At 38.2% G+C, this 8513-nt stretch overlaps 1 protein-coding gene across 2 annotated transcripts in view; it reads right to left on the reverse strand.

The window, feature by feature from the left end:
• The window catches only part of smox (spermine oxidase), a 33111-nt gene extending 30102 nt beyond the window's left edge, over positions 1–3009 (reverse strand). For both annotated transcript variants that reach the window (XR_010014561.1, XM_063008886.1), the window contains exon 1: positions 2927–3009. The gene's annotated coding sequence lies outside the window, so the exon portion shown is untranslated. The remainder of the gene's footprint in view (positions 1–2926) is intronic.
• Between the last annotated feature and the right edge of the window lie 5504 nt (positions 3010–8513).

Here is an 8513-nt window from a genome sequence, read left to right on the forward strand (position 1 = left end):
TTTGAAAGAACTGCTCACCACTCAAACCTCATTCCGATTTTTCCGCTCTACCAACTCAAATCGCCTTCTCCCCCCCCCAAGAACCAAGCTCAGTACCATGGGTGATCGGGCCTTCTGTTCTGCTGCCCCTCGCCTTTGGAATGCCCTCCCTGACCATTTGAGGGCACCACAGACGATTGGGACTTTTAAGAAGAGACTCAAAACCTTTCTTTTTAGCAGAACTTATGAATAATTTTTAATTTATGTAGTGATTGCAGCTTTTTTATTTATTTATTTATTTATTATTTGTAGTGATGTCTTTTATCTTATGGCACTTTGAGATTTGTACACAAATGTTACTAATTAAATGTATTATTATTATTATTATTATTATTATTATTATTATAATGACTAAATACTTTCCCTTTATTTAACTTTTGTTAAACATATATTTGCTTATGCTTATAAATACAAAATACAAATAAAAATGTGGGGTTTTTTTACATTTATTTTATCTTTCATTTCACTGCAGACAGAATGAACCCAAGTTATTTCATGTTTTGTCTGGTCCACTTATTTGTTAATATACGACCATTACTGCATTTTAAGCTTTGGACAACAAAATAAAAGTTGTAATGGGGACAAGATAGGACTATTATTTGGTAAATAAAGTCAGCAATAATCTGTCCCTCCTTTTCACCACTACTGAAAAGCCACCATGGTTTACTGTTGTAATGGTAGCAGTCAGGTAACGCAGTGCTTATTGTTCTTTAGACACAGTTCTTACTATTCTACCCGAAAAGGTCAATTTTCAGCTCATCAGACCAGAAAATCTTTTACCTCTTGTCCCAGAGTTTTACATGCTGTCTAACGAACTCCTAGCAGAAGAACAGCGGCTTTTATCCTGCCACTCTGCCATAAGGGCCTGAATAAGGGAGTGCTAAGAGATAAGATTGTCTGTACCAAAAGTTTATCTCATCTCTGCACAAGACTTTTGGAGCTCTTTTACAGCTACCAGTGGGTTCTTTCGTACCTCCCTGACTGAGCCCCTTCTTTCACAGTCACCGTGCGCCTTTCCTATCTATGTCCAATCAGTTTAAATTTCAAAAGGTGGACACCAACTGAGTTCTAGTCACATATCGAAAACATTTATGTATCTGACCACGATTTGGATTTGGCCTGAAGAGTTTTTGTCTGTAATAAATTTTTTAAAAACTATTATGCCTGATTAGGTGTATTCACAAGACAATAAAGTTAAAAAAGTCAAAGGGTCTGAATATTTGTGGCTGTATTTAGGGACGTTCAGTACTACTATCTTGTATAATTCTCATCCCTGATAGTGCGTGTCCACTGTTCCTTAAATACCACTGCCAGTTTGACCAATGCAGCCATAATAAAACAATACATAATGTTACAGTTTTGTTTTGGATTTTTTTTGCTTTGTTTCATTAAGGATGGTCTCTTGGAACCATCCCACCATCCCTAGTGATTAGTAATGTAACTGAGTATTGAAAAAAGCTGATCCAGCCTTGAGATTGTACTGTACTCTGGTCCTAAGAGCAAAATCGGGTTCCAAATGTAAGTGCAGATTACAGTATCAGAGGTACACTTCATTCTTGCTGCAACAAAAGATAGATAGTACTTTTGTGAATTGAGTTTTTGTCTTTAATACATTTGAAAACTCTATTATGTTTGATTAGGTGTATCTACAAGACAACAAAGGTAAAAAAGTCAAAGGGCCTGAAAAGTCCACTGTGTGTGTTCATTCAGTTTACTGGATATTTTGTGGCTATTCCGTACAGCTATCATGTATTATTACTGATAGTGCGCGTCCACTGTTCCTCAAATGCCACTGCCATGAAATAATACACAATTTTGTCAGTTTTGTCATGGATTTTTTTTGTTTTGTTAAGAATGTACCAGCATTTTGGGCCCCCATATTTAGGTCTATTGGAACCATCCCACCATCCCTAGTGATTAGTAATGTAACTGAGTATTGAAAAAAGCGGATCCAGCCTTGAGACTGTACTGTACTCTGGTCCAAAGAGCAAAATCGGGTTCCAAATGTAAGTGCAGATTACAGTATCTGCAAATCTGATGTATTATGCTTGATTAGGTGTATCTACAAGACAACAAAGTTAAAAAAGTCCACTGGATATTTCGTGGCTATTCCATACAGCTATCATGTATTATTACTGATTGGAACCATCCCACCATCCCTAGTGATTAGTAATGTAACTAGGTATTAAAAAAAGCTGATCCAGCCTTGAGACTGTACTGTACTCTGGTTCAAAGAGCAAATGTAATACAGTATCAGAGGTGCACTTCATTCTTGCTGCAACAATAGTACTACCTGCTATCATTTGCTTGTTCTAGTCTTTGTCTCAGGAGGATATTTTATCTGAGAGTATTCATTCAGATTGTCTGAAGTTTGGACAAAAGAGCCACCAATAAATAGTGAGTGCCACGTATGAGCTGTAGAAAAAGAGGACACGTACTGGCTTGTAATGAATCCAGATAAATAAATACAGAAAATACTAAATAAAACAGTCAAGTAATTGAATACCAACAAGAATGTGTTGGCATATGTTTTGTTTTCTTTTAAAAAACGTTGTTTCTTTTCTTAAATGATGGTTATCCAGGGCAGAAGGAGCGCAGCATCGGAGCGCATAATATAGAGGAATATGTGTGTTAGAACAGGAAAATCGTATAAAATAGACTGTAAATAAATGAATAAACAAAGACAGAATGAACACATAAAACAATGAAGATGCATTAATAAAGAAAAGAAAAGCGCATGAATAGGGGAGTCGCTCTTTTGTTCGTTCGCTCCGTTCTTTAATTCTCAGGGTTAGCCTGACATGCCACTGTTACTTACACAAAAATAACACAATGACATGAAAAAATAATGCCATTTTTAGATGTAATGAGGTAGTTAAACTCATACCTGTACTCCTGATCGGCCTGTTAGAGTGTATTAGTAACACAGCTCTGCTCTTTGTGTTTCTTTTCTCAACACACAGTTCGGTTGTTTATGTGCGGCAGAACCAGCCGCGGCCAGTTCTTCCTCCTCCCTCCTCCCGCCCACTCCCCGCCTACTTCACACTAACCACGCCCAGTGGACTACATCTCCATCCTGACCCGTCCTAGGTATGAGAGCTAATAGGATTGGATAATAATGCGGTGTATTAAGTGATCATAGCACAGTTATAGCGCAGGAGGCGGGACTTCTGATTAATTTACAGGAAAACAGGTGGGGTTTGCCATAAAACAGGTTGGGGGGGAAACAAACAAAGTTTACTAGTCTGACTCACTGATGCCTTTTGTCTTGACATTTTTTAAATAACTTTCTCCACCTCCAACAAGAAGACATTGTAGAAGCAGAACCAGAAGCATATATTTCATAATTACACAGTTATGGGGTTTAATGTATTACACAAATACACAAAAGGAAACTCATTTCAGCAATAGAACACGAGAGGGAGTGTGTTATCGGCTCGTGCCTGTGACCAAATCACAACCGTGATGTTATTCGCGATAACACACGACCTCGAGTGTTCTATTGCTTTTATACAACAGTTTTTACAAAATAAAGAAAGAAATTAAATCAAAGAAGCCCTGAATTTCACATTGAATATGCTTTAATATTGACAGTACCTTCCGCCAAAAAGTAGTTCCACAACGAATGAGTTGCTGCTATGCAACGGTAAAAATTCCCCACCATGCCTTAACACAGTAGGCTAAAAAAGTTTAACACTACAAAACAGACATCCCAAGTTGCAAAAACTCATTTCAGGGAGGTATGAAAAACAAGAAGAAGAAGGCAAGAACCTCCGAAGGAAAAAAAAAAGAAATAAAAAACCTCTCGCACACACCAAAGGATATGGGTGATAACAGAACTTTTAGGAGCTGCTAACTGTTCGCGTTACAAACACATTTATGTTCCCTACATAGTTCACTAGATAGTAAATTAGACAGTTGGTTATGTTCCCTACACAGTGCGCTAGATTGTATATCAGATAACGGATTTAAAACGCGATCGAGAAAAAAGTCTGTGTCGCCTGCGTGTGCGTTTGTGTGCGTGAAGCTTGTCGTTACTGGCAACGCGTCAGCGGAGTAATACAGTTGTGGTGTGAAAAGGCCGTGCTGTTATCACCAATATCAGCACGGTTAGAACGCTTCTCAACCAATCAGATTGTAAGGTCGGAACTAACTGTTGGATAATAGTGTGTTTGTCACATTATGGCTCTGCATGGATTTAAGGTTGAGGTCAAAAGTTAGGGTGACCATATTTTGGTTTTCAAAAAAGAGGACACTTGTGGACACCTGCACTGGGTGGAATGTTATGTTCACTCACTTACTTACTCACTCACTTTCTTAACCGCTTATCAATCAGTGTCGCAGGGGGGTGCTGGAGCATATCTCAACTTTTCAATGGGCGCAAGGCACACAGTAACACCCTGGACGGGGCGCCAGTCCATCGCAGGGCAGACACACATACACACACACACATACCCATTCACCTATAGGGCAATTCAGTGTCTCCAATTAACCTGACTGCATGTTTTTGGACTGTGGGAGGAAACCGGAGCTCCCGGAGGAAACCCACACAGACACGGGGAGAACATGCAAACTCCACACAGAAAGGACCCGGACCGCCACCTGGGGATCGAACCCAGGACCATATATATAAATGCGACTTACAAAAGTGCTTCGATAGTAAACATTACCTTACTCTAGTTTAAGTAAATAACAGTTCAAGAATACAAATCTGCTGAAATCCTGTTAGAACCAAAGTGATTTTTTATGCAAGCAATAAATAAGAGCATTAGTAAGTACTGTACATGTCAGCTTAAGTGCTTAGTAAAGAGGTGCGTTTTTAATCATCTTGTAAAGACAGTTTGGTCCAGGGGAGGGGAGGGGTGGGGGGAGGATTAGGATTGGCAAAGTAATTTCATGTAATTGGTGGCACACCAATTACATGAAATTACTTTGCCAATCCTAATCCTCCCCCCACCCCTCCCCTCCCCTGTTGGGCCAAACACTGAAATTAAAGTAATAAGATTATCTGACCAAAAAGGCATTGGTGCCCTTGGCAAACCATGGTAATGTGTAGGGGTTTAAATATTTCACAAATGCATCAATAATGCAACTATGTTATTGAACTTTAATAAATAAACAGCTACTATTTAACAGAACAACTAACAAATGCCTTTTTGGTCAGATAATCTTATTACTTTAATTTCAGTGTTTGGCCCAACACAGTAAAAACAACAAATAAAATAGTTTGTGTTTTGCTAAACTAGCACCTGTATTTGACACTTGGTCATCCATTCTGCTTTCCAAGGATCCTGACCGAGACTAGAACAGGAAATTCCTGTTTCTTGTTTCTGTGATTCATCTGTGAATTTTAATTTGCACTTGGACATCTTTAAAGAGGAGTGCGAGAAGGCGAGACCTAAAGAGAACAGAGAACGCACAGAGACTACAAAAGCCGAATCCCGAACATTTTTGGTGATTTAGAAATCCCGACCAGATGCATTTTTTAGGTCCAAAAAAGAGGACAAGTCTGGGAAAAAGAAGACATATGGGCACCCTACATAACCAGGGCAACATGGTGCCTCATGTGTAGCCTTGTTGCCTCACAGCAAGAAGGTCCTGTGTTTGATTCCCAGGTTGAGCGGTCCAGGTTCTGTCAGTGTGGAGTTTGCATGTTTTTCCCGTGTCTCCTTGGGTTTTCTCCGGGTACTCCGGCTTACTCCTACAGTCCAAAGACATGCAGTTAGCTTCACCTGAGATACTATTGTCCCCCTAGGTATGAGTGTGTGTGTGTGTGTGTGTGTGTGTTGTGATGGACTGGCAAACTGTCTAGGGTGTTTTTCACCTTTCGTCCAGTGAATTGGACCTACTGCGAGCCTGAATAAGAAAAAGGCGTTGGTAAAACAGACAGTGAATGAACGAATAAATGAATAATACATAACCAAACATAATCACTACATAATTTTATAATGTGACACAATGTTGATGTAATTTTTTATATTAAAAATCAGTGTAAAATTAATATACAATGGAAAATGTATGCAATATTTAGCCCATATTACTTTCTTTTTTTCTCTTTTAGTTCTTTTTGTAATTTTTTAAAAATTATTATATTATATTAACTATGTGGTCATTGTTTTAAGTGTCACATTCAGAAATAATTATAGTAGAAATATTTAATTATGATTTTTATAATTAGTACTAGTAGTAGCAGGAACATTAATAAGATGTTATTATTGTATTTTGGGGTCAGTGGTTAAATTGTTAATTACAGCAATCTTATTAAACCTTTTTTGTTTATTTTCTGTTCTTTCATAAACCCAAAAGTAAAAAATAATGTGATTTGTTTAATCATTTGAACCTTTACTTAAGTGACAAAAGTACTAAGAAAATATTCCAATGTTTTATTAACTAACTTAATTATAGTTTTTAATATCAACAAATTTAGCATTTTATACCTGGAACACAAATAAAGCTGGGACAGAGGCATGTTTATCACGTTATTATTATGTGACCTTTCCTAATAATTTTGCTTTTTGATCATTTTTGATTTGAGGATATTAATCAATAAAGTAGTTTTGTAAAGACGTTATTCCTCATTCTTGTTTACAAGACAAACATACACCGATCAGCCATAACATTAAAACCACCCCCTGGTTTCTACACACACTGTCCATTTTATCAGCTCCACTTACCACATAGGAGCACTTTGTAGTTTTACAATTACTGACTGTAGTCCAACTGTTTCTCTGCATGCTTTGTTAGCCTCCTTTCATGCTGTTCTTCAATGGTCAGGACCCCCATAGGACCACCACAGAGCAGGTATGTAAAAAGTATGTAGAGAAAGAGATGGACTACAGTCAGTAATTGTAGAACTACAAAGTGCTTCTATATGGTAAGTGGAGCTGATAAAATGGACAGTGAGTGTAGAAACAAGTAGGTGGTTTTAATGTTATGGCTGATCAGTGTATATTTATTAGTAAAAAAGCACACTTGTATTATATTCACTTAGACAGATTCTAGGTCATTCCAGTGGTTCACAATGTTGTTTCTATAGAACTGAATACTGTGGTGGGAGTGTAGTCGTGGGACTGCATTAGCCTCCAACAAGAGCAGAATGCCGCTTCTGTCCAATGTTCAGTCTTCAAACCACACTTTGTAAATCCAGCCGGCCTGGGCTATGCTATATTCCCCAGCAGATCTGGCCAAAAGCCCTAGTCACACAAAAGAAGGGGGGAATAGAGTTGCCTTTCATTAGCAAGAGGTGGGAGTGAGCACAAGAACTAGATTGGAGTGCTTCCAACCCGCCAACCTGATCAGCCTTAATGATCATTAACGCACCATTTGACACTAATCTGAGAGGACTTGTGTAGCACGAGCTACAGTGGTTACAGTTTAAATAAGGAAAATTGGTGTAGAAACTATTTCTAGAAAATTTGCATTAGTTTCCCATTGATAAGTAAAGAACAAGCTTTTTTATGTATTGCCTAACTAAGCCAGACAGAGCACAAAGCTCAGTTTATTCTAAGCTTGCATATTTTAAACAGCTATGTAATACAGTGACCTAAAGGGATCACACTGTAGTACTTGAAAATCTAGAGATTGTTTAAGTCAGACATTTTTGGGAAAAAAATACTTTTATGAATACTTTTCACAGTGGAAAAATAACTCGGGCTTATCCCTTTTACAAAATTATTGAGGTCTGTATGATTAACTGGGGATAAGTGGTGAACAGATAAATCAGGACTTTGACTGACCTTCAAAGATAATATTCTTTTGTTTTCTGTTGGTTTAGATGTGTGATTTGGCCAGTAGTCTTGCTAAATGACTAGCAGAGGGGAACAACTTTTTCCATAATTATAATAATATAATAATAATAATCTAGGGCAGATGGAATGCCTTTATTTGTCAGAAATATGTGTACACGTGTAAAGTACAATGAAATATTTGTTCCGCACATCCCATTAACTTTTTTTCTCTGAAATGTAATCCTAATTTTCCCCCCTAATCTAGTCGTATCCAATTACCCTGATTGTGTTACGCTTCACCTCTACCGATACAACCCTCCACTGCTGACTGAGGAGCTTCGCAACTGACACACGCCCCCTCCGACACGTGTGCAGTACCGACTGCCTCTTTTCACCTGCACGAGGTGAGTTCATATGCGGATCAGCTTTGTGCACAGAGAGCCACACCCCGATCAGCATTATTCCCCAACTCCTCAATGAGGAGCCCTGGTCCAACTCATCCCACCCTGTGAACAACAGCCAATCGTTGAGCTGAGATTTGAGACGATGTATTTGAAAACCCAGCTCTAAAGTGCTAGCGTATTTTATCACTGCGCCACCTGAGCAGCTATCCCATTAATTTTTAATTAACTTTGACCATCAACATATTTTACAGTGGTTGATATAACTTGTTAGATTTACACCACAAACAATGTTTAAAATTGTAGCTAATCATTTTGCAAATGCTTTCTAAGCAAGGCAATGTTT

Source organism: Trichomycterus rosablanca, chromosome 14 (genome assembly GCF_030014385.1).
Source record: "Trichomycterus rosablanca isolate fTriRos1 chromosome 14, fTriRos1.hap1, whole genome shotgun sequence".
Classification (NCBI taxonomy): Eukaryota; Metazoa; Chordata; class Actinopteri; order Siluriformes; family Trichomycteridae; genus Trichomycterus; species Trichomycterus rosablanca.